Source organism: Patella vulgata, chromosome 3 (assembly GCF_932274485.2).
Source record: "Patella vulgata chromosome 3, xgPatVulg1.2, whole genome shotgun sequence".
Classification (NCBI taxonomy): domain Eukaryota; kingdom Metazoa; phylum Mollusca; class Gastropoda; family Patellidae; genus Patella; species Patella vulgata.
Window position 1 is genome coordinate 31,448,013 of NC_065881.2, and position 22,148 is coordinate 31,470,160.

Consider the following 22,148-nt stretch of genomic DNA (forward strand, 5'->3'; position numbering starts at 1 on the left):
ATAGGCGATTTCGGTTTCTAGTGTCGATACATCGTTGCGGTCATTTTAAAAAATTGTCTTTTAAGGATAATGTGTATAGTACTAATACCTATCACATACGGAAGAGACGATAAAATCTCTTTGCATTTGCAATTTCAAAATTAATTAAAACCAATATTAAATTCCGAAAATCGGTTTTTTGCTAAAACTCTTTTTATTTTAATGAGATCAAAATGGGGGTAAAGCACAGAGTCCGGGGTGGTAATGGGCGTATTATGTCCAAATTTCATGGTTTTCGGACAATCGGTGCCGGTGTCGCGGCGAAATTCCCCCTTTTTCCCTTACGGAAGCCGTAAATTGACTTAGAAAAAAACCCGACCTGGAGCCGTGCCAAGAACAAACGACTTGAAAGAATGCAGGTATCGCCTTGAAATTTTCAGGGTACCTAGGTACCAACGTGAAAAGTTCCTCGCCGGAATTTGGTAGACATGGTACCTTTGGTTACAGCGTTGCGCATGCGCGAAGTCAAAAGCAGCTAAATATGTTTGTTATGAAGAGATTTTTTTACAAAATGTACCTATCTCTTCGAAACTTCGGTTAACCCCCCATTTCCGACCTCGGCGCATCCAAAAATTGTCTCCAGATTAAAATCGAGCACCTAGTTCCATTTCTATTTTCTTGTTTTACTTTATGTACCCCCGGGAAAATGGCCACCGCTCGCCCCCCATGGGTCGGGCCCTAAAAATTTTTGTTTGGAATTGTGCTTGGTGTGCACGATAGTAGGGTTGTGACGCGCATGCGCGGGTTTACACTCGAAAACAACCTTGTCGGCACGGAAAACATCAAAGGCGAAATTCGAATTTTTGAAATATTCAAATATCAAACATTCGACCCGTATCCCGGCTATCCTGAAATGTATTAATTTCAGAAATAGGAGACGTATTGAACATACTATGCCCTATTGTGTTTGTTTAGAAGACCGTAAATGTCGATTTTTCGCTATTTTTCATATTCACTTCAAAATGGCGGCCATCAGTTGAACTAAATCAAAATTCTGCTCTGAACGTTTTTAGGCATTCCTTCAGGGATTCAGAAAATATAACTCCCATGTCTGTAAGTGCAATATCGCAAAAGTTATTAAGACTTTTCACGTTTCAAGATGGTGGCATTTCCGGTTCGATCGACAAACTCCATATGTTGTATATGAATCAGTAATTACTTTTCTAGTATCGAAAAAAAAATTAGGTCATTCTGACCTATATTTCGATGATTTTTTTGAAAATTTTGATCCTTAATTTCATTAAGGGGAGATAATTTAGCAAATTTCTAATCATATTTTTGAAATCGCATCGGTAAGGTCTACTTACATGCTAAATTTCATGAAAATCGTACAACTATTAAAGAAGTGGTCAAATTGGTCATTAATACGGGTTCGAAATCACAGCGACGAATTTTCGAAATTCGAAAATCTGAATCTGCAGATTTGAAGTAATTGTCTCAAGGTACTCAAAGAAAAAAGATTTAGTAAAATAGGTCAAATAGTCACAAAGTTACAGCATTGTAGGTCAAATGCATTCGTTCGTAAAATTTCTGAGAAATCCGATTTGTGGATAAAACACAAAAAAAAAAAATAATAACTAGACCTGCAAGCAGCACTGAACCGGCTTTCAAGAATCAGACAGAAAGTGTGTCATACAAAAGCCCATTCATCGAGCTACATAACGATACTTTAGGTGTTTTGATCCGGTCACACCCGACGGTGAAATCACGATTTTTGCAAGAGCACCGATTTTTACTGTTTTTTTTACTTTTTTTTTAATATCGAATATTTTTATGATTACGGTTTCACCGGTGCCACGTTACCCTAAACATATGTCACTTCCGGTACCAATGAAACCATTAAACAGGTTTCCACACAAGCATTGCACACATCAAATAAAATGGACGCCGAATCAACCAAATCCATCAATATCAATTCATTTTATACATTTGTTACATGTAAGTGTACAGTACTTCCGATGATAATGAAAATGTTCAATTAGTTTTATGAAATCAGAAATGGCATAAGGCATCACATGGTGAAATTTTTTATGTAAATCGAATAATAATTGCCACTTTTATAGACCAAAAACCTTGAAAAGTGACTTGTAGAGAAAACCGTCTATTTCTCCGCAACCCTACATGTTAGAAATCATTTTCTGGTATCTGTATGATCGTATGGGTTCAATCTATTTGTTGATTGGAATCAAATATTATAATTTTAAAAACATTACAAATCAGACTCATTTGAATAAAATATCTGTTTTGAAGGCTAAAAATACAGTTTTTGCCGAAATGACGTTACTTCCGGCGATAATGAAAATCTTAAATTACTTGTATGAAATTGTAAATGGCATTAGGTGTCACACAGTGAAAATTTTATGAAAATCGAATAATAATTGACACTTTTATGGACCAAAAACCTTGAAAAGTAACCTGTTGAAAATCGCCTATTTCTCCGCAACTGAACAAGTTAGAAACAATTTTGTGAAATCTATATGACCTTATGAATTTTATTAATATGTGAATATAAACCAAAAGTTAAAATTATTAATACATTTTAAAGAATTCTTGGTTTAAAAAAAATATTGATTTTAAAAGTTAAAAATGCATTTTTTGACAAAATGACGTCACTTCCGGTGTCAATTTTAAATTGTAATCAATTTCATACGACGCATACTTGCTTTTTGAATCAAATGGTGTCATTTTTGTGAAAATCTAATAATAATTGACTATTTTACAGGTAAAATAACGAAAACAGTGACTTATGCAAAATTGCCCATTTCTAGGTAACTGCTTATATTACAAACTAATTTTAACATACACTTTCTTCGTATGGTTTATAGCTACAAGTTTATAAAAGTTACGTAGAAATATTTTAAAATCTGAAAAGCCTGAATGGGTTGTAAATAGGTCAATTTTACACCTTTTTTCACCTCTTAATCGAATTTGCTCGAAAATGAAATCGAAATTAAAAAAAACAATCCTAACATTTTGTGCGCCTTTAAAGGGCACACTCTTTTAGTTATATCAATTTTTGACAAAAATAATATTTGCTTTCGAAAAATGGTACCTAACTGTCAAAATTGTAGTTTTTGGTAAAAATAAACCACTTCCGGTAACAAAAAAAATGACAATTGAGACAACGGAGTATATGAACTTTGTTTTATACAAATCGAGCAATAAATAAATAATCTAGGACTGAAAAACTGAATTAGCCAATGGCGGCCAAGGAAAATTACTGAGACAAAAAAATATCACATTTTTGCCCAAGTCAGATTACTCGTTAATTTTGTGTAAAACACGACTAAAAAATATTCATAAATAAAAAAGTTTTTTGTAAAAATTTGAATTTTCAATTTTCGAACGACAAAAGCCATAGATGAATGTTCGAAATTAAAAAATGTGAGATAGCCATTGTCTCGAAAAAGATTCAGGGTTTCCAAAAATGTGAATTGTTTTAAAATAGGTAAAGAATAGGCGAAACCACGGCCGATTTAGCCAAAGTCAACTAAGAGTTGCACCCCTTCCCACAATAAATCCCATAATTCTTGAATTGATATAAACAAACCTGAATCGTGACGACGAATTAGGATTAATTTTAAAAGCATAGATATGGCCCATGAAGAGAGAACTTTTACAAAAAAAATTGAGTGTTAGATATTGAACTGGCATGCAATCAAATGGATTTTTTTGAAATGACATTCTTAAATTAATTTCGTGGGCGTAAACATCTGGTTTTAAGAGGAGTTACCTCCCTTGGATAACGTAAAAGACCGGATTATCTAGTGGGAGAAAACCCATGCGTAACCGGGAGTTTGGTTTTTAATGTGGTTGATTATCCAGTCTCTTTAGCCAAAGTCAACTAAGAGTTGCGCCCCTTCCCACAATAAATCCCATAATTCTTGCAAAAATATCAACAAACATGAATCGTGAAGACGAATTAGGATTAATTTTAAAAGCATAGATATGACCCATGAAGAGAGAACTTTTACAAAAAAAATTGAGTGTTAGATATTGAACTGGCATGCAATCAAATGGATTTTTTGAAATGACATTCTTAAATTAATTTCGTGGGCGTAAACATCTGGTTTTAAGAGGAGTTACCTCCCTTGGATAATGTAAAAGACCGGATTATCTAGCCAATTTTTCTCAAATATTGACAACGGATCCAGACTAATATTCGTAGAATATTTTTCTGGATGATAGAGACTAATAATTAGTAGCCGGATTCCACCGTGCTTAGAGATAGTTACCTCCCTAATACCCTTATAGTACAGATACAAATATAACGATTTTTCGACTTTTTTTTCAAAGATTGGGGCCCTTTTTGGAACATTTATACTATACTGATGTCCAAAAGAAAGTATACACACTAAAAATATGTCTAAGCTTTGTTTAGATTTAAAAAAATGGATAAAACATTACTGAGCTTGTCTCTTGCATCCAAACTCAACATATCTAAGCAACAAAAGGTGAAACAAATTGAAATTGTACACAAATACCGCATAGAATGGAAAAACGACTTTGGTTGATGCAGTATGAAATGCACAGCGTATACTTTCTTTTGGACATGAGTATATATTGAGGCTAGACCACCCTAGGACTCCAAGTAACAGAAGTTTATGAAATGAATTAAGAGTAGTTTGCGAAATAAAAGCGTCTGAATAGGCTCCAAAAAGGAAAATACAAGATTTTCAGCGTCCCATAATGTATTGCCTAACCAGCAAATTTTTACCATTTAGATGTCATAAAATCGTCCATTGATCAGGATATACAATGATACTTTAGTTGTTTTGATTCGGTGAAATCTGGCATAGTAATCACTTTTTCACAAGATCACCACTTATTTTACTTTTTACGTTTTTTTTTCAAAAATATCGGATATTTTTTCGACTACTTCCGGTTTTTGGATCATTGTCGAGATAGTTTTAACAATTTGTTTAGATACTTAACTTTCTGTCACAGAAGTGTCAGAAACATCTATTCAGTAGTTTTTTGTAAAAAAGATAAATAAAAGAACATTTTCAATAATTTAACGATTTTTCAACTTTTTTCAAAGATTGAGGCCATTTTTGGACCCCTTATATTATTTCAAACCTTTTCCTTTTGGATTCACGCCACAGACTACCGATAGGACTCTGCGTTAAAAAAGTTTCAGAAAAATCGGAGTTGTCGTTTTCGAGAAAAAGACGTCTAAAAAGGCTCCAAAAACGGAAAATACTAGATTTTCGGCGTACCACAATTTATTTTCTAACCATCGAAATCGTACCATTGAGATGCCATATAATAGTCCATTAATGGGGATATCCAAAGACACTTTACTTCTTTTGGTCCTGTAATATATGACCGAGAAATCCAGCTTTTCGCAAGAGCGACAATTTTTTAACCTTTTTTTTCATTTTTTGAATACTTCCGGTATAGAGATTTTTGTCGGAATAGTTTTAATAACCAGTTTGGGCAATTAAATAGCGGCAGGGCTCTGTAATGATATATTACATTATCTGATCAGATAAAATGACCCTGAGAAATCCTATGTTCAAAGGTGCCAAAAATGCAAAAATGTCAAAATATCGAAAATTAAATTTCAATAACTCAATACATATTATACATCGTTAGAATCTTAATTAGGTCAGCTATCCGAATCTGTAATCTTTTTGTAAAAATTTGTTTAAATAATAAAGTAATAGAGCATTTTGCAAAATTTCACGATTTTTCGACTTTTTTCGATTTTCAGTCCCTTTTTTATCGTATTCCAGACATTTCAAAGTCTTATTGGATGGCATAATTCACAAGACTATCGAATGGACTCTCGATAGAGAAAGTTAAAAAAAAAAGTTGCGGTTAAGATTTCGAGATACAGGCGTCCAAAAACGCCCCAAATCAGAAAATACTTGATTTTCAGCTTGTCATATTTTGCTGCTTGGTCATAGTATTCGTATAAATTGGGCATCATACGACAGTCCATTCGGGCCACTCAACGAAAGCTTAATTCGTTTAATCCATTAATACTGGACGGAGAAATCGATTTTTCCCCAAAACACCCATTTTTTGCGTTTTTTTCGAAATATCTATCATTATTTCGACTACTTCCGGTTTACGGATCGTTGTTGAAATTGCTTTATGCAGCGGTCTGATTATATAGCTTTATGTTCCAGGACATTCAGAACTATCGATTTATTCTTTCCCAAAAATATAAGGGTTGGGCAATGGGCATAAAATTCGAAAAATAAAGGGCGATAACTCAGAATGAAACTGGTATCGGATGGTCTTCAGGTATCCAAAAATGTAGGTCAAATTTGAAAATTTTGAAAAATAACAAAAATTGTGTTTTAAACAAAAATTTTCATTTTTCGAACGCTAGAAGTCAGCGACGAAGTTTCGAAATTTCAAAATTTTCAACTGCTATCGTCCGAGAAAAGACTCAGGGTTTCTGAAAATGTCATTTGTATGAAAATAGGTACAGAATTGACGAAGCTACGGCCGTTTTTTAATTTTTAGGCACCGCACGAAATTCGGCCACTTCCGGTCAGCGCAGAAGTTTCAAAATTGTTTTAAGGAGTAGCCACCACATGGTTTCCTAATAGAAAATTTGGTTCCAGATCGATATCTGTTTCCGATCATGGAGAAATAGGCTGCAGCGGTAAAAAATAATAATAACTAGACGTGCAAGCAGCACTGAACCGGCTTTCAGGAATCAGACAGCAAGTGTGTCATACAATAGCCCATTTATCGAGCTACCAAACGATACTTTAGATGTTTTGATCCGGTCACACCCGACGGTGAAATCCCGATTGTTGCAAGAGCACCGATTTTTTTTACTGTCTTTTTTTTTTAAATATCGAATATTTATTGGACTACTTCCTCTTTACGGATCATTATCGGGATAGATTTAACAAGTGGTATGGGAACTTAATTTCCTGTACCAGAAGTTTCAGAAAGATCCATTGGACAGTTTTACCTCCCTTATGCCATTAGAAGCAGATTTACAGATATAACGATTTTTCGACTTCTTTTCAAAGATTGTGGCCCTTTTGGACCGTTTATACTATATTGAGGCTTTTAAATTTGGATTCACACCATAGACCACCGTTAGGACTCTAAGTAACAGAGAAGTTTAAGAAAGGAAATAAGAGAAGTTTTCGAAATAAAAGCGTCTGAATAGGCTCCAAAAAGGAAAATAATAGATTTTCAGCGTTCCATTATATATTGCCTAACCCGCGAATTTTTACCATTTAGATCTCATAAGATTGTCCATTGTTCGAATTATTATCCAATGACACTTTAATTGTTTTGATTCGGTGAAATCTGGCGTATTAATCACTTTTTTCGCAAGATCTCCATTTTTTTTTATTTTTACGTTTTTTTCTCAAAATATCCGAATTTGTTTCGACTACTTCCGTTTTATGGATCATTGTCGGGATAGCTTTAACAAGTTGTTTGGTTACCTTACCTTCTTTACAAGGAGTTTCAGAATAATTCATTCAGCTGTTTTCCAAAGAAAGAAAATTAAAAGATCATTTTCAGTAATGTAAGGATTTTTCAACTTTTTTCCAAGATTGAGGCTCTTTTTGGACCACTTATATTATTTCAATGCTTTTATTTTTTGACTCACGCCATAGTCCAACGATAGGACTCTAAGTAAAAGAAGTTTAAGAAAAATCGTAGTTTTCGTTTTCGAGAAAATGGCGTCTCAAAATGCTCCAATTACCATAAATTATTTTCTAGCCATCTAAATCGTATCATTCAGATGTCATGTGATAGTCCATTCATGGGGCTATCCAGCGATACTTTAGGTCTTTTTTCCTGCTAACTTCTGATGGAGAAATCAAGTTTTTCGCAAGAGCGCTATTTTTTAAAACCTTTTTTCTTCATTTTTTGCATACTACCGGTATGAAGATTATTGTCAGGATAGTTTTAATAACGGGATTGGCTTATCAAATAGCCACAGGGCTATGTAATGATCTATTACATTGTCTGATCAGATAAAATGCCAGTGGGAAATCCTATGTTCAATAGTGCCAAAAATGCAAAAATGTCAATATATCGAAAATTAAATTTAAATATTTCAATACATATTATACATCGTTAGAATCGTAATTACGTCAGCTATCAGAATATGTAACTTTTTTGTAAAAAATTGTTTAAATAATAAAGTAATAGAGCATTTTCCAAAATTTCACGATTTTTCAACTTTTTTCGATTTTCAGTACGTTATTTTACCTATTCCAGAAATTTCAATGTCTTATTGGATGGATTCATGCACAAGACTACCAGAGGGACTCTCGATAGGGAAAGTTTAAAAAAATTCCTTGGAGCAGTTTTCGAGATACAGACGTCCAAAAACGCTCCAAATCAGAAATTACCTGATTTTCAGCATGTCATATGTTGCTGCCCTCTCATAGGATCCGTGTGAAATGGGTATCATATGACAGTCAAATCCGCGGGCCACCCAACAATACCTTAATTTGTTTAATCCGTTGATATCGGACGGAGAAATCGTGTTTTTACCCAAAACACCAATTTTTTACGTTTTTTTCAAAATATCGCATATTATTTCGACTACTTCCGGTTTAAGGATTCTTGTCGAAATTGCTTTATAAGTTGGTATTGGACTATAACTTCATGTTCCAGAAGTTTCAGAAACGTCAATTCTGCCATAAAACGAAACCCGAGCTCACAAAATGGGAAGAAAATTCGAAAAAAATCGAAAAATAAAGGGCGATAACTCTGAATAAAACTTATATTACTGGAATCGGATGGACTTCAGGTATACAAAAATGTAAGTCAAATTTGAAAATTTTGAAAAATAACAAAAATTGTCTCGTAAACAACATGTTTTCAATTTTCGAACGATAAAAGTCACAGACGAATGTTCGAAATTGAAAAATGTGAGATAGCCATTGTCTCAGAAAAGATTCAGGGATTCCAAAAATGTAATTTGCTTGAAAATGGATAAAGAATTGACGAAACTATGGCCAATTTTCAATTTTTAGACAACGTACAAAGTTCGGTCACTTCCGGTATGCGCAGAAATTTCAAAAATATTTTATCAAGTAGCCACCACATGGTTTCCAGATAGAAAATCTAATTCCAGATCGATATCTGTTTTCGATCATGGAGATCTAGGCTCCCGCGGTAAATAATAATAATAATAACTAGATCTGCTAAGCAGATATTAAAGCTTTCATATTCACAGTCACTGTCACATGTCATAGAAATAATATGAACAGAAAAAAAAAAATCATTATAATGAGTAAAAATTTGGTGAAGTTAATTCGATTTTTCACTGGTAAATAATTAAATAGACAAGTGGCATAACTTGACCCGCATCCCATCAGCTATCCTGAAAAATGCTGGAAAAATTAAACAAGTAAATTGTGTTTAGTACTGGGTTAATTAAGACAGGCATATGCCTTTGCTATACAGGATGACATGAGGGAAATTTAGCTTGGGAGGTGTAGGCCTGCAGCCAAAATTTCTAGCTAGCTTAGAAACACAACTCCGCTACACGGTCTTCCATAAAAGAAAAACTATACATTTTTGGAAAGCTTATGATGCCAGGAAGACAAAATCTGGGAGTTCCAAGCAAAATGTTTGCAATTTATTGATTTAGGGCCAGATGAAATTCGTCAAAATTGTCAAATAAATGCTATTTGTGTACTAACAATTCTGAAGTTGACATAAAATTAAATAGCTGGTAAAACACCTCATGCCTTCATCCTTGGCAATGAACAGTTTATTGGACAGATTTTGATGTAAATAAAAATGCTCAAAACACAAATGTCATGGGTGAATAAAGAATTGTGGAAATCCATTAACGGTAAAAAAGAATTATCTCCCTTTCTGTCAAATGCCTGTAATTAATAGACTATCAGGTCTTGTATGAATCATAAGACCAGGTGTGGGCAAACAAGCCCAATAATTATTTTGTTTGTTGGATCTCAAGGGCCTGTTAGGGTTGGTTGTTGGATGTTTGCTCAGAAATTATCGCTTGTATGGAACATGCTAGAGTCGATTTGTAGCATATTCTAGCCAGGGGATATGTTTGACAGTAGTTGAGTGATATGCTTTTGAAATAATGGAGATCAGTAGCACTTTATAAGCATTGAACCACATGATTTTTTTCCACTAAGATAAACATTCTAAACCCACATACATGTTCCCTTTCAATTAGCCACTACAGTATTTTTACAACTGTACATGTAGCTGTGAACTACTATTTCGGATATGATTAATGGTCAAATTACAAACATACATGTAGATATAAGTTAAAAAAAATAATTGTGTATCTGGGCTGGAATGAAGGGAAAGGTTAGAAAACAGGATGAACAGTTGTGAAATTATTTATTAAAGTGAAACAATCATTGAAAATCAAAATTAAACTGTTACTCTGAACATCAAATGTCATCAAAGTTAATCTTCACTATCATCATCACTGTCACTAAATGTATTAACATCAAATTCGGTCTCTTTAACAGTTTTTTTTTCATTTTCACATTGACTACACATGCACAGGTCTGTACAAGAAAGGGGGGTTGGGATGGCCTAGAGTGCCGCGCTTCGACCTCTAGCTGGTCGGTCACCTCTGGCTTGTGGCTGTGGCTTTGATCCCAGGTGTGAGCGTATGTGGCATGGAGATAGAGGCGTCTTCTCAACCTCGTGGGTTTCCTCCGGGCACTCCGGTTTCCTCTCACTGCTAAAGACCCATACGCGCAAGCGAATTATTGAAATAAAATTGAAACCGTATGTTAGTCCCAAAATGACCTAGTTTGTGTTGAGTGGACGTTAAACCCCATTTCTCTCTCTCTCTCTCTGTACAAGACAACTTTGCTGGCCATTTATGATTCTTTCTCTTATGACATCTTCACAGAATATATTGTATGTGGTTTAATATTCGACGGAGGGCTAGTCATCTTTGCTGAAAAATATAAATAAACATATACATGTACACAATAAAACAAAATTCTGGAGCTTAGTTTACTCTCATTAATTTCGTACAACAGAGGAAAAAGACACTTACACAGGGGTTAACATCTTATTTTCATGCAGAAACCAGCTAATGAAGACAGGAAGGCATTAGCAGTACAAGGAGAGATAGAGAGGAGAATTGCGGTTTAACGTCCACTGGACAAAAACATAGTAATTTCAGGACTCACCCATGGTTCAGTTTTATTTGAATAATACCAGTGGCAAGAAGGCGGAGAATACAAATAAAAAAAACATCACAAATATTTACCTTTCTGATAACTGTCTAAGAAATTCAGTACATGTATATTGCCTATAACATTTTTGGTGATATCTGACCTCAATGGCCACACAATCTTGCCCTCTGATATGCCTTAAAATATCTTCATCCTCTTTCAATTCAGCAGCTTTCAACAGTTGGCCTACAAACAAATTTGCAAACAAATTATACACCATATAGCGTTGAATGTTGTTTGTGCTCAAGGGTGGGGGAGGGAATGTCACTTTGAGGCCTACATGTACATGTACCTGGCTGGTCAACTCTGGCATGCGGTTTAGTTCAGATCCTTTGTGTGAGCGGAAATGGTCTAGAGACAGATCGTCTTAGCAAGGCACCTACAAGTGGGCCAAGAAAATAAAAAACAAGTTAACTTCTCTATGTTTCATCCCTTGTGCAAGCAAATGTGCAACACTTTAACCAATGACTGTGCCAAATCAACAAATGGGGCTTTACTGGCTAGCTTCATAACAATTTTACAGTGATTGCAGTAGCACTTCTGATTCCATTTACAACAAAAACAACAACACAATAATTAAAAACTGTAGGATGAATATATTTAATATTTATTAGTAATAATTATAAATTTAGTAAGTAACATAATATTAACATTAGGCCTACCTGAGCCTGTTTGGGTCTGAGTCTGTGTTAATACATCCTTCTTCCTATTATCTCCAACAGTGACAAATCTGTCACGTTTTTTACATATAATACACACAACAGGCAGCACCGATTTACTCTTTCTTTTTGCTTCAGGAGCGTAATTTGTTTGGAGAGCTAGGTCCCAGATCGTCTACACTCCCGCTATTCCCTGGTTGGATTGTAGCCGGGGATTTTAATTTTTCTTTATCTATACGATTACGGGCAGACCCAATTCGGAATTTGTCTGTAAAAGGCCTGTAGCATGTTGGGTGAAATCCAGTATCTTTTGGCGCGTCGATAAATTCCTTGTTTGATTATATCACCCGAAGTCGCCTGTTCAACTATCCATTTCGCTCGCCCATCAAGTTTTAGCCATTCATGGGCACATTCACAGAATTTATCCCAGCGAGATTTTGTAAATAATTGTTCTCGTTCCTTTCTAAATCCTTGGTAATGAATAATACAGCGTAAATTTGATTTACGTTACGACAAAGTCTAACACTGTAAGTACCAAATAGTCATACGAGATATGTGCATCTCATCAAATTCAGCTTATACCATACCCACAATAATGTTACGGAGTCAGTGAGTTCAAGTTAGACAATACGCTGACCTTCCACTGACCATGCTTATAATATAAAATCTGTCAATGACAGCTGATTCATTGTTTAGTTTTTTATATGATATATTTAATATCAATAATATATGTATATGCATGCTTTATTTTACTTTACACGACCTCTAAAAATGCCCCAAATCGTAAAAATACGACTTTTTGGATTTCGATCTCCTTTTTTCGGCTACCCCGGACATTTTCAAAAAATGATACAATGATTTCACACAACAGGCCAGCTAATAGCCTCTCGATTGACAAGAGTTTCATCGCCCTCCATTCATTATAACCAATGTCATCGTGCCCTAAAGAATCAACAAATCAGCTTGCTTATCTCTGCTTACCCTAGGCAAAAAATGCTCATCTTTGAACTCAATCATGACATCGACCTAGTGAACGCCTACACCAAGTTTGCACATTCTAGCTTAATTAGAAGGAGAGTTCTTGTGTTCCAAAGTCCCGGCCCTTCAAATTGCTTCTATTTTTCATTTTCAATTCAAAATGGTGACCATCACGTGACCGAAATCAAAATTCTGATCCGATAGATTTTTAGGCATTCCTTCCAGGATTCCGAAAATATGACGCCCGAGTCTGTAAGTAAAATAGCAAAAAAGCCTTTTTGATTTTTCACGTTTAAAGATGGTGGCACTTCCGGTTCGATCGACAAACTCCATATTTTGTGTACGAATCAGTAATTACTTGTCTAGTATCAATTTTTTTTTTAGGTCATTCTGACCTATATTTCGACGATTTTTTTGAAAACTTTGATCCTTAATTTCACCAAGGGGAGATAATTTAGAAAATTTCCAAGGACATCATTGAAGTCGCATTGGCAAGATCTACTAACATTCTAAATTTCACGAAAATCGCACAACTATTAAAGAAGTTGTCAAATTGGTAATAACTTCCGGTTCGAAATGACAGCGACGAATTTTCGAAATGCCAAAATCCGAAATTGCAGATTTGAAGTAAATGTTTCAAGATACTCAAAGAAAAAAGAATTAGTAAAATAGGTCAAATAGTCACAAAGTTACAGCATTGTAGGTCAAATGCATTCCTTCGTAAAATTCGGTGATTTCGGATTCGTAAAACGTTTTGAAAATATATTTAATCAACAGCCACCACCCATTTTTGAGGGGATAGGTAAAAGTTTCAGAACGATCCTATGGTTAGATTCTGAGAAATCCGATTTGTGGACAAAACACAAAAAAAAAATAACAATAATAATCTTAACAGAAACAATAAGCTTTCATATGTAATATGAAAGCTTAACTAGATCTGCATAGCAGATATCAAAGCTTTCATATAAACTTCAAAAGGGGTTATTAGAATCTATGAATCATCAACCACTCTGACGGATGTAGAAAGGAATATATTGTTACTAAATCTGTTGTACTGTTTCTTGTTATGGTAAAGAAAACATGAATACAACTATGAGATTTGTATAGAATTGGCATTAATCAATATATTTATTGTTTAATACTACATGTATATTATAGATACAAAGTGAATTAAATGAACCCAATTACATGTACTTTATATAAGCAATGTTTTTTTATTCATCGTTACTTTGAAATCACATTATTTTCATTGATGATAAAAAGGTTGTATTTGTACCGAATCCAAAAAGTATGTTGTATGACATTGCATTATCTGTACCAATTATTTATTTGCAAACCAATATACAATGTTTATTTCTACTCCAATATATTTGTTTCAACCCATGATAGTTTATTCACTCTTCTCACTTAAATACAAGAATAACACACGATTAAATTACTGAAACAAGTAATGCTGGTAGATTATAATTTGATATTGTATACCATTTACTCTCTGTTAGATAAGGCGACGTGGTAATCTGTTAGATAAACATACATGGAAGTATATGTTAGATAACTACAATTTATGATATATTTTAAACCAAGGAAGTGGCCTTTCTAAAAATAAAAAAAAATAAAGGAAAATATATTTCATACAATTGTTATACTGTTACTGTTATCGTGAAGAAACATGATTGTTTATTTAATGTTGTTTATGACAAACATGTAATCATGTACATTTTTTAAATAAGAACAATTATGCTACATGTATGAATAACTCTCAAAAATTATGTTTTCATCAATCCAAGTATTTTTTTATTTGTATTACTTGATTTATACTGAATAAAGATTACACAAACATACAAAATGGTGTTGGCTGTGTGACTGAATTCCTCGTTGAGAAGTGGTATCGGGTGTCCCATAGAGAAGAAGCAAACCCTCCTTGTGATACACTTGTGAACATTTTAAAAGACCCATTTCGCTGTGTTCCAGAAAAATCCCCATTATAGCTAGTGTATTACATGGTTGTTGTTGGGGGAAAGGTGGGTCTTTTCTATTGGCAATGATTTACTTTTTATAGGCCCACATTGAAATGTGGTCGTATATTGTCGTCGCCCCCCTTTTGCTGTTAATATCCGATTGACTTTAAATTTATACGCAGTGTTTAAGGTCATAAGACGAAGAAGCCTTTGATTTGCTCTGCCCAGGCAACGTTCCTGTGCTCCGATTGCCTTCAAATATGCACAGAATGTACCTTGGGATTCTAGCTATCACATATCAAAAATAGAAGAGTGTTGGATTCCGAGAACGTTCAAAATAAATTCAAAACCCGCCCCCAACAATCAAAGGTTTTTTGCTTAAAAAATTGCCGTATTTTATCGAATTTTTATTGTTCTTGATATCTGAGGATTTTTCTCAATTTAGTATGTGATAAATATCATCGCGGCGCAGCCAACCGCTAGAAATTCCAGAGATTTGGACCACCGGAATGATGCCTCAGCAGTCAAAAAAGGTCAAAATAGGCGATTTCGATTTCTAGTGTCGATACATCGTTACGGTCATTTTAAAAAATTGTCTTTTAAGGATAATGTGTATAGTACCAGTACCTATCACATACGGAAGAGGCGATAAAATCTCTTTGCATTTGCAATTTCAAAATTAATTAAAACCAATATTAAATTCCGAAAATCGTTTTTTTGCTAAAACTTTTTTTTTTTAATCGGATCGAAATGGGAGTAAGGCACAGAGTCCGGGGTGGTAATGGGCGTATTGTGTCCAAATTTCATGGTTTTCGGACAATCGGTGCCGGTGTCACGGCGAAATTCCACTTTTTTCCCCTCATGGAAGCCGTAAATTGACTTGAAGCCAGGGTCCTTGAAGTTGTACAGCTGCACCCGGTGACCGATATTTATTTAACGGGGAATAAGTGATAATTCATATTATAGCAGTAAATAATTAAAATATTTCATAGGGATTATAATAATATGTATATCTTGTCTGGGTACAGGGTTAAAACCAATATTAAATTCCGAAAATCGTTTTTTTGCTAAAACTCTTTTTTTTAATGGGATCAAAATGGGGGTAAGGCACAGAGTCCGGGGTGGTAATGGACGTATTGTGTCCAAATTTCATGGTTTTCGGACAATCGGTGCCGGTGTCACGGCGAAATTCCACTTTTTTCCCCTCATGGAAGCCGTAAAAAAAACGACGAAAGGCAGGTGACAAGAACAAACGACTTGAACGAATGCAGGTATCACCTTGAAATTTTCAGGGTACCTAGGTACCAACGTGCAAAGTTGCTCGCCGGAATTTAGTACTCATGGTACCTTTGGTTCCAGCGTAGCGCATGCGCGAAGTCAAATCCAGCTAAACTCGAAAACAACCTTGTCGGCACGGAAAACATCAAAGGAGAAATTCGAATAAAAAATGATACAATGATTTCACACAACAGGCCAGCTATTAGCCTCTCGATTGACAAGAGTTTCATCGCCCTCCATTCATTATAACCAATGTCATCGTGCCCTAAAGAATCAACAAATCAGCTTGCTTATCTCTGCTTACCCTCGGCAAAAAATGCTCATCTTTGAACTCAATCATGACATTGACCTAGTGAACGCCTACACCAAGTTTGAACATTCTAGCTTAATTAGAAGGAGAGTTCTTGTGTTCCAAAGTCCCGGCCCTTCAAATTGCTTCTATTTTTCATTTTCAATAAAAAATGGTGACCATCACGTGACCGAAATCAAAATTCTGATCCGATAGATTTTTAGGTATTCCTTCCAGGATTCCGAAAATATGACGCCCGAGTCTGTAAGTAAAATAGCAAAAAAGCCTTTTTGATTTTTCACGTTTAAAGATGGTGGCACTTCCGGTTCGATCGACAAACTCCATATTTTGTGTACGAATCAGTAATTACTTGTCTAGTATCGAATTTATTTTTTAGGTCATTCTGACCTATATTTCGACGATTTTTTTGAAAACTTTGATCCTTAATTTCACCAAGGGGAGATAATTTAGAAAATTTCCAAGGACATCATTGAAGTCGCATTGGCAAGATCTACTAACATTCTAAATTTCACGAAAATCGCACAACTATTAAAGAAGTTGTCAAATTGGTAATAACTTCCGGTTCGAAATGACAGCGACGAATTTTCGAAATGAAAAAATCCGAAATTGCAGATTTGAAGTAAATGTTTCAAGATACTCAAAGAAAAAAGAATTAGTAAAATAGGTCAAATAGTCACAGAGTTACAGCATTGTAGGTCAAATGCATTCCTTCGTAAAATTCGGTGATTTCGGATTCGTAAAACGTTTTGAAAATATATTTAATCAACAGCCACCACCCATTTTTGGGGGGATAGGTAAAAGTTTCAGAACGATCCTATGGTTAGATTCTGAGAAATCCGATTTGTGGACAAAACACAAAAAAAAAATAACAATAATAATCTTAACAGAAACAATAAGCTTTCATATGTAATATGAAAGCTTAATAATCTTAACAGAAACAATAAGCTTTCATATGTAATATGAAAGCTTAATAATCTTAACAGAAACAATAAGCTTTCATATGTAATATGAAAGCTTAACTAGATTTGTCGTAACATACAAACGACTAGACAATGTTTCATAATTTAGTCATGTTCGCGTGGGTGGGTTGGCAGCAGAATTGATATGTACATGATAGTGACACGAGGAGGGGGGGGGGGAGCGGGGTGTACACAAATCACACAAATCAGAGCTTTGTAATACACGCATATACTTGATATACTAAATACACAAATGGCTGAATTTCGAGACATTTCTGGCACTCTTTTATCACATAATGAGAACACTGCATTAATTTCTATATATCAATAAAATATGCCTCAGACCCATTGTTTATTTTTAAATTTGAATTAGACTCGTAACAAAATATATTTTCTGGCAACAAATAGCATATAAATAAAACTAGATTTACTTTCTGATTATTTTTTTAAAATGAAATCATTCCAGGGCTTTTATTGACATTTCAGAAAATGTAGAGTTGGTCCCATGCACTTGAGGCCAAGGTCCTTGAAGTTGTACAGCTGCACCCGGTGACCGATATTTATTTAACGGGGAATAAGTGATAATTCATATTATAACAGTAAATAATTAAAATATCCCATAGGGATTATAATAATATGTATATCATGTAGGTGTGCATGTAGGTTAAAATTGTGACCTCTGTAAATAGGCCCGTTCCTTGCATTTAGTTTTAGAGTTAGGAGTGCTAAAATTGAGAGAGCGAAATGGGGTTGATCGACCACTCGACACAAACTAGGTCATTTCGGGACTAACGTATGGTTCAATTTTATTTCAATAATTCGCTTGCGCGTAGGGGTCTAGCAGTGGGGGGAAACCGGGTGATCCTGAAAAAATACACAGGTTGGACGGGCGACCTACTCCTTGTCACGTACGGAAAGATACCCCAGCAGTCAAAATAGGTCAAAATAGGCGATTTCGGTTTCTAGTGTCGATGCATCGTTACGGTCAGTTTAAAAAATTGTCTTTTAAGGATAATGTGTATAGTACCAATACCTATCACATACGGAAGAGGCGATAAAATCTCTTTGCATTTCCAATTTCAAAATTAATTAAAACCAATATTAAATTCCGAAAATCGTTTTTTTGCTAAAACTCTTTTCTTTTTAATGTGATCAAAATGGGGGTAAAGCACAGAGTCAGGGGTGGTAATGGGCGTATTGTGTCCTAATTTCATGGTTTTCGGACAATCGGTGCCGGTGTCACGGCGAAATTCCACTTTTTTCCCCTCATGGAAGCCGTAAATTGACGCAAGGGGTAGGGTCGCCTGTCCAACCTTGTGGGTTTTCTCCGGGTCCTCCGGTTTCCTCCCACTGCTAAAGACCCCTACGCGCAAGCGAATTATTGAAATAAAATTAAACCATATGTTGGTCCCGAAATGACCTAGTTTGTGTCGAGTGGACGTTAAACCCCATTTCTCTCTCTCTCTCTCTCTCTCTCTCCGTAAATTGACTTGAGGCCAGTGTCCTTTAAGTTGTACAGCGGCACCAGGTGACCGATATTTATTTAACGGGGAATAAGTGATAATTCATATTATAGCAGTAAATAATTAAAATATTTCATAGGGATTATAATAATATATCATGTCTGGGTATTACAGGGTTAAAACCAATATTAAATTCCGAAAATCGTTTTTTTGCTAAAACTTTTTTTTTTTAATGGGATCAAAATGGGGGTAAAGCACAGAGTCCGGGGTGGTAATGGGCGTATTGTGTCCAAATTTCATGGTTTTCGGACAATCGGTGCCGGTGTCACGGCGAAATTCCACTTTTTTCCCCTCATGGAAGCCGTAAATTGACTTAGAAAAAAAACCGACGAAAGGCAGGTGACAAGAACAAACGACTTGAACGAATGCAGGTATCACCTTGAAATTTTCAGGGTGCCTAGGTACCAACGTGAAAAGTTGCTCGCCGGAATTTAGTACTCATGGTACCGTTGGTTCCTGTGTAGCGCATGCGCGAAATCAAAACCAGCTAAACTCGAAAACAACCTTGTCGGCACGGAAAACATCAAAGGAGAAATTCGAATTTTTGAAATATTCAAATACCAAACATTCGACCATGATCCAGGCTATCCTCAAATGTATTAATTTCGGTAATAGGAGACAGATTCTCTAAGCCACGACCAATTGTGTATGTTTTCAAGCCCATAAATGTGGATTTTTCACTAATTTTCATTTTCATTTCAAAATGGCGTCCATCAGTTGACCTAAATCAAAATTCTAAACCGATAGATTTTTAGGCTTTCCTTCAAGCATTCAGAAAATGTAACTCTTATGTCTTTAAGTAAAATATTGCAAAAGCCGTATGGACTTTTCACATTTTGAGATGGTGGCACTTCCGGTTTGCTCGACAAACTCCATATTTTGTGTACTCATCAGTACTGTCTTAGCTAGTACAGAAAAAAAATTTCAAGGCAATCTGACCTATATTTCGTCGATTTTTTTGAAAACTTTGATCCTTAATTTCACCAAGGGGAGATAATTTAGAAAAATTCCAAGGACATCATTGAAGTCGCATTGGCAAGATCTACTAACATTCTAAATTTCACGAAAATCGCACAACTATTAAAGAAGTTGTCAAATTGGTAATAACTTCCGGTTCGAAATGACAGCGACGAATTTTCGAAATGCCAAAATCCGAAATTGCAGATTTGAAGTAAATGTTTCAAGATACTCAAAGAAAAAAGAATTAGTAAAATAGGTCAAATAGTCACAGAGTTACAGCATTGTAGGTCAAATGCATTCCTTCGTAAAATTCGGTGATTTCGGATTCGTAAAACGTTTTGAAAATATATTTAATCAACAGCCACCACCCATTTTTGGGGGGATAGGTAAAAGTTTCAGAACGATCCTATGGTTAGATTCTGAGAAATCCGATTTGTGGACAAAACACAAAAAAAAAATAACAATAATAATCTTAACAGAAACAATAAGCTTTCATATGTAATATGAAAGCTTAATAATCTTAACAGAAACAATAAGCTTTCATATGTAATATGAAAGCTTAACTAGATCTGCTAAGCAGATATTAAAGCTTTCATATTCACAGTCACTGTCACATGTCATAGAAATAATATGAACAGAAAAAAAAAATCATTATAATGAGTAAAAATTTGGTGAAGTTAATTCGATTTTTCACTGGTAAATAATTAAATAGACAAGTGGCATAACTTGACCCGCATCCCATCAGCTATCCTGAAAAATGCTGGAAAAATTAAACAAGTAAATTGTGTTTAGTACTGGGTTAATTAAGACAGGCATATGCCTTTGCTATACAGGATGACATGAGGGAAATTTAGCTTGGGAGGTGTAGGCCTGCAGCCAAAATTTCTAGCTAGCTTAGAAACACAACTCCGCTACACGGTCTTCCATAAAAGAAAAACTATACATTTTTGGAAAGCTTATGATGCCAGGAAGACAAAATCTGGGAGTTCCAAACAAAATGTTTGCAATTTATTGATTTAGGGCCAGATGAAATTCGTCAAAATTGTCAAATAAATGCTATTTGTGTACTAACAATTCTGAAGTTGACATAAAATTAAATAGTTGGTAAAACACCTCATGCCTTCATCCTTGGCAATGAACAGTTTATTGGACAGATTTTGATGTAAATAAAAATGCTCAAAACACAAATGTCATGGGTGAATAAAGAATTGTGGAAATCCATTAACGGTAAAAAAGAATTATCTCCCTTTCTGTCAAATGCCTGTAATTGATAGACTATCAGGTCTTGTATGAATCATAAGACCAGGTGTGGGCAAACAAGCCCAATAATTATTTTGTTTGTTGGATCTCAAGGGCCTGTTAGGGTTGGTTGTTGGATGTTTGCTCAGAAATTATCGCTTGTATGGAACATGCTAGAGTCGATTTGTAGCATATTCTAGCCAGGGGATATGTTTGACAGTAGTTGAGTGATATGCTTTTGAAATAATGGAGATCAGTAGCACTTTATAAGCATTGAACCACATGATTTTTTTCCACTAAGATAAACATACTAAACCCACATACATGTTCCCTTTCAATTAGCCACTACAGTATTTTTACAACTGTACATGTAGCTGTGAACTACTATTTCGGATATGATTAATGGTCAAATTACAAACATACATGTAGATATAAGTTAAAAAAAATAATTGTGTATCTGGGCTGGAATGAAGGGAAAGGTTAGAAAACAGGATGAACAGTTGTGAAATTATTTATTAAAGTGAAACAATCATTGAAAATCAAAATTAAACAGTTACTCTGCACATCAAATGTCATCAAAGTTAATCTTCATTATCATCATCACTGTCACTAAATGTATTAACATCAAATTCGGTCTCTTTAACAGTTTTTTTTCATTTTCACATTGACTACACATGCACAGGTCTGTACAAGAAAGGGGGGTTGGGATGGCCTAGAGTGCCGCGCTTCGACCTCTAGCTGGTCGGTCACCTCTGGCTTGTGGCTGTGGCTTTGATCCCAGGTGTGAGCGTATGTGGCATGGAGATAGAGGCGTCTTCTCAACCTCGTGGGTTTCCTCCGGGCACTCCGGTTTCCTCTCACTGCTAAAGACCCATACGCGCAAGCGAATTATTGAAATAAAATTGAAACCGTATGTTAGTCCCAAAATGACCTAGTTTGTGTTGAGTGGACGTTAAACCCCATTTCTCTCTCTCTCTCTCTGTACAAGACAACTTTGCTGGCCATTTATGATTCTTTCTCTTATGACATCTTCACAGAATATATTGTATGTGGTTTAATATT

At 35.0% G+C, this 22,148-nt stretch overlaps 1 long non-coding RNA gene across 1 annotated transcript; it reads right to left on the reverse strand.

Moving 5' to 3' along the window:
* Positions 1-10,461: 10,461 nt before the first annotated feature.
* LOC126814512 (uncharacterized) lies at positions 10,462-12,450 on the reverse strand. Its single transcript, XR_008787651.1, has 3 exons — positions 11,885-12,450; positions 11,258-11,408; positions 10,462-10,939 (listed from the first exon to the last, which is right to left on the reverse strand). It is a non-coding gene; the product is annotated as an uncharacterized LOC126814512 (long non-coding RNA).
* Positions 12,451-22,148: the final 9,698 nt, after the last annotated feature.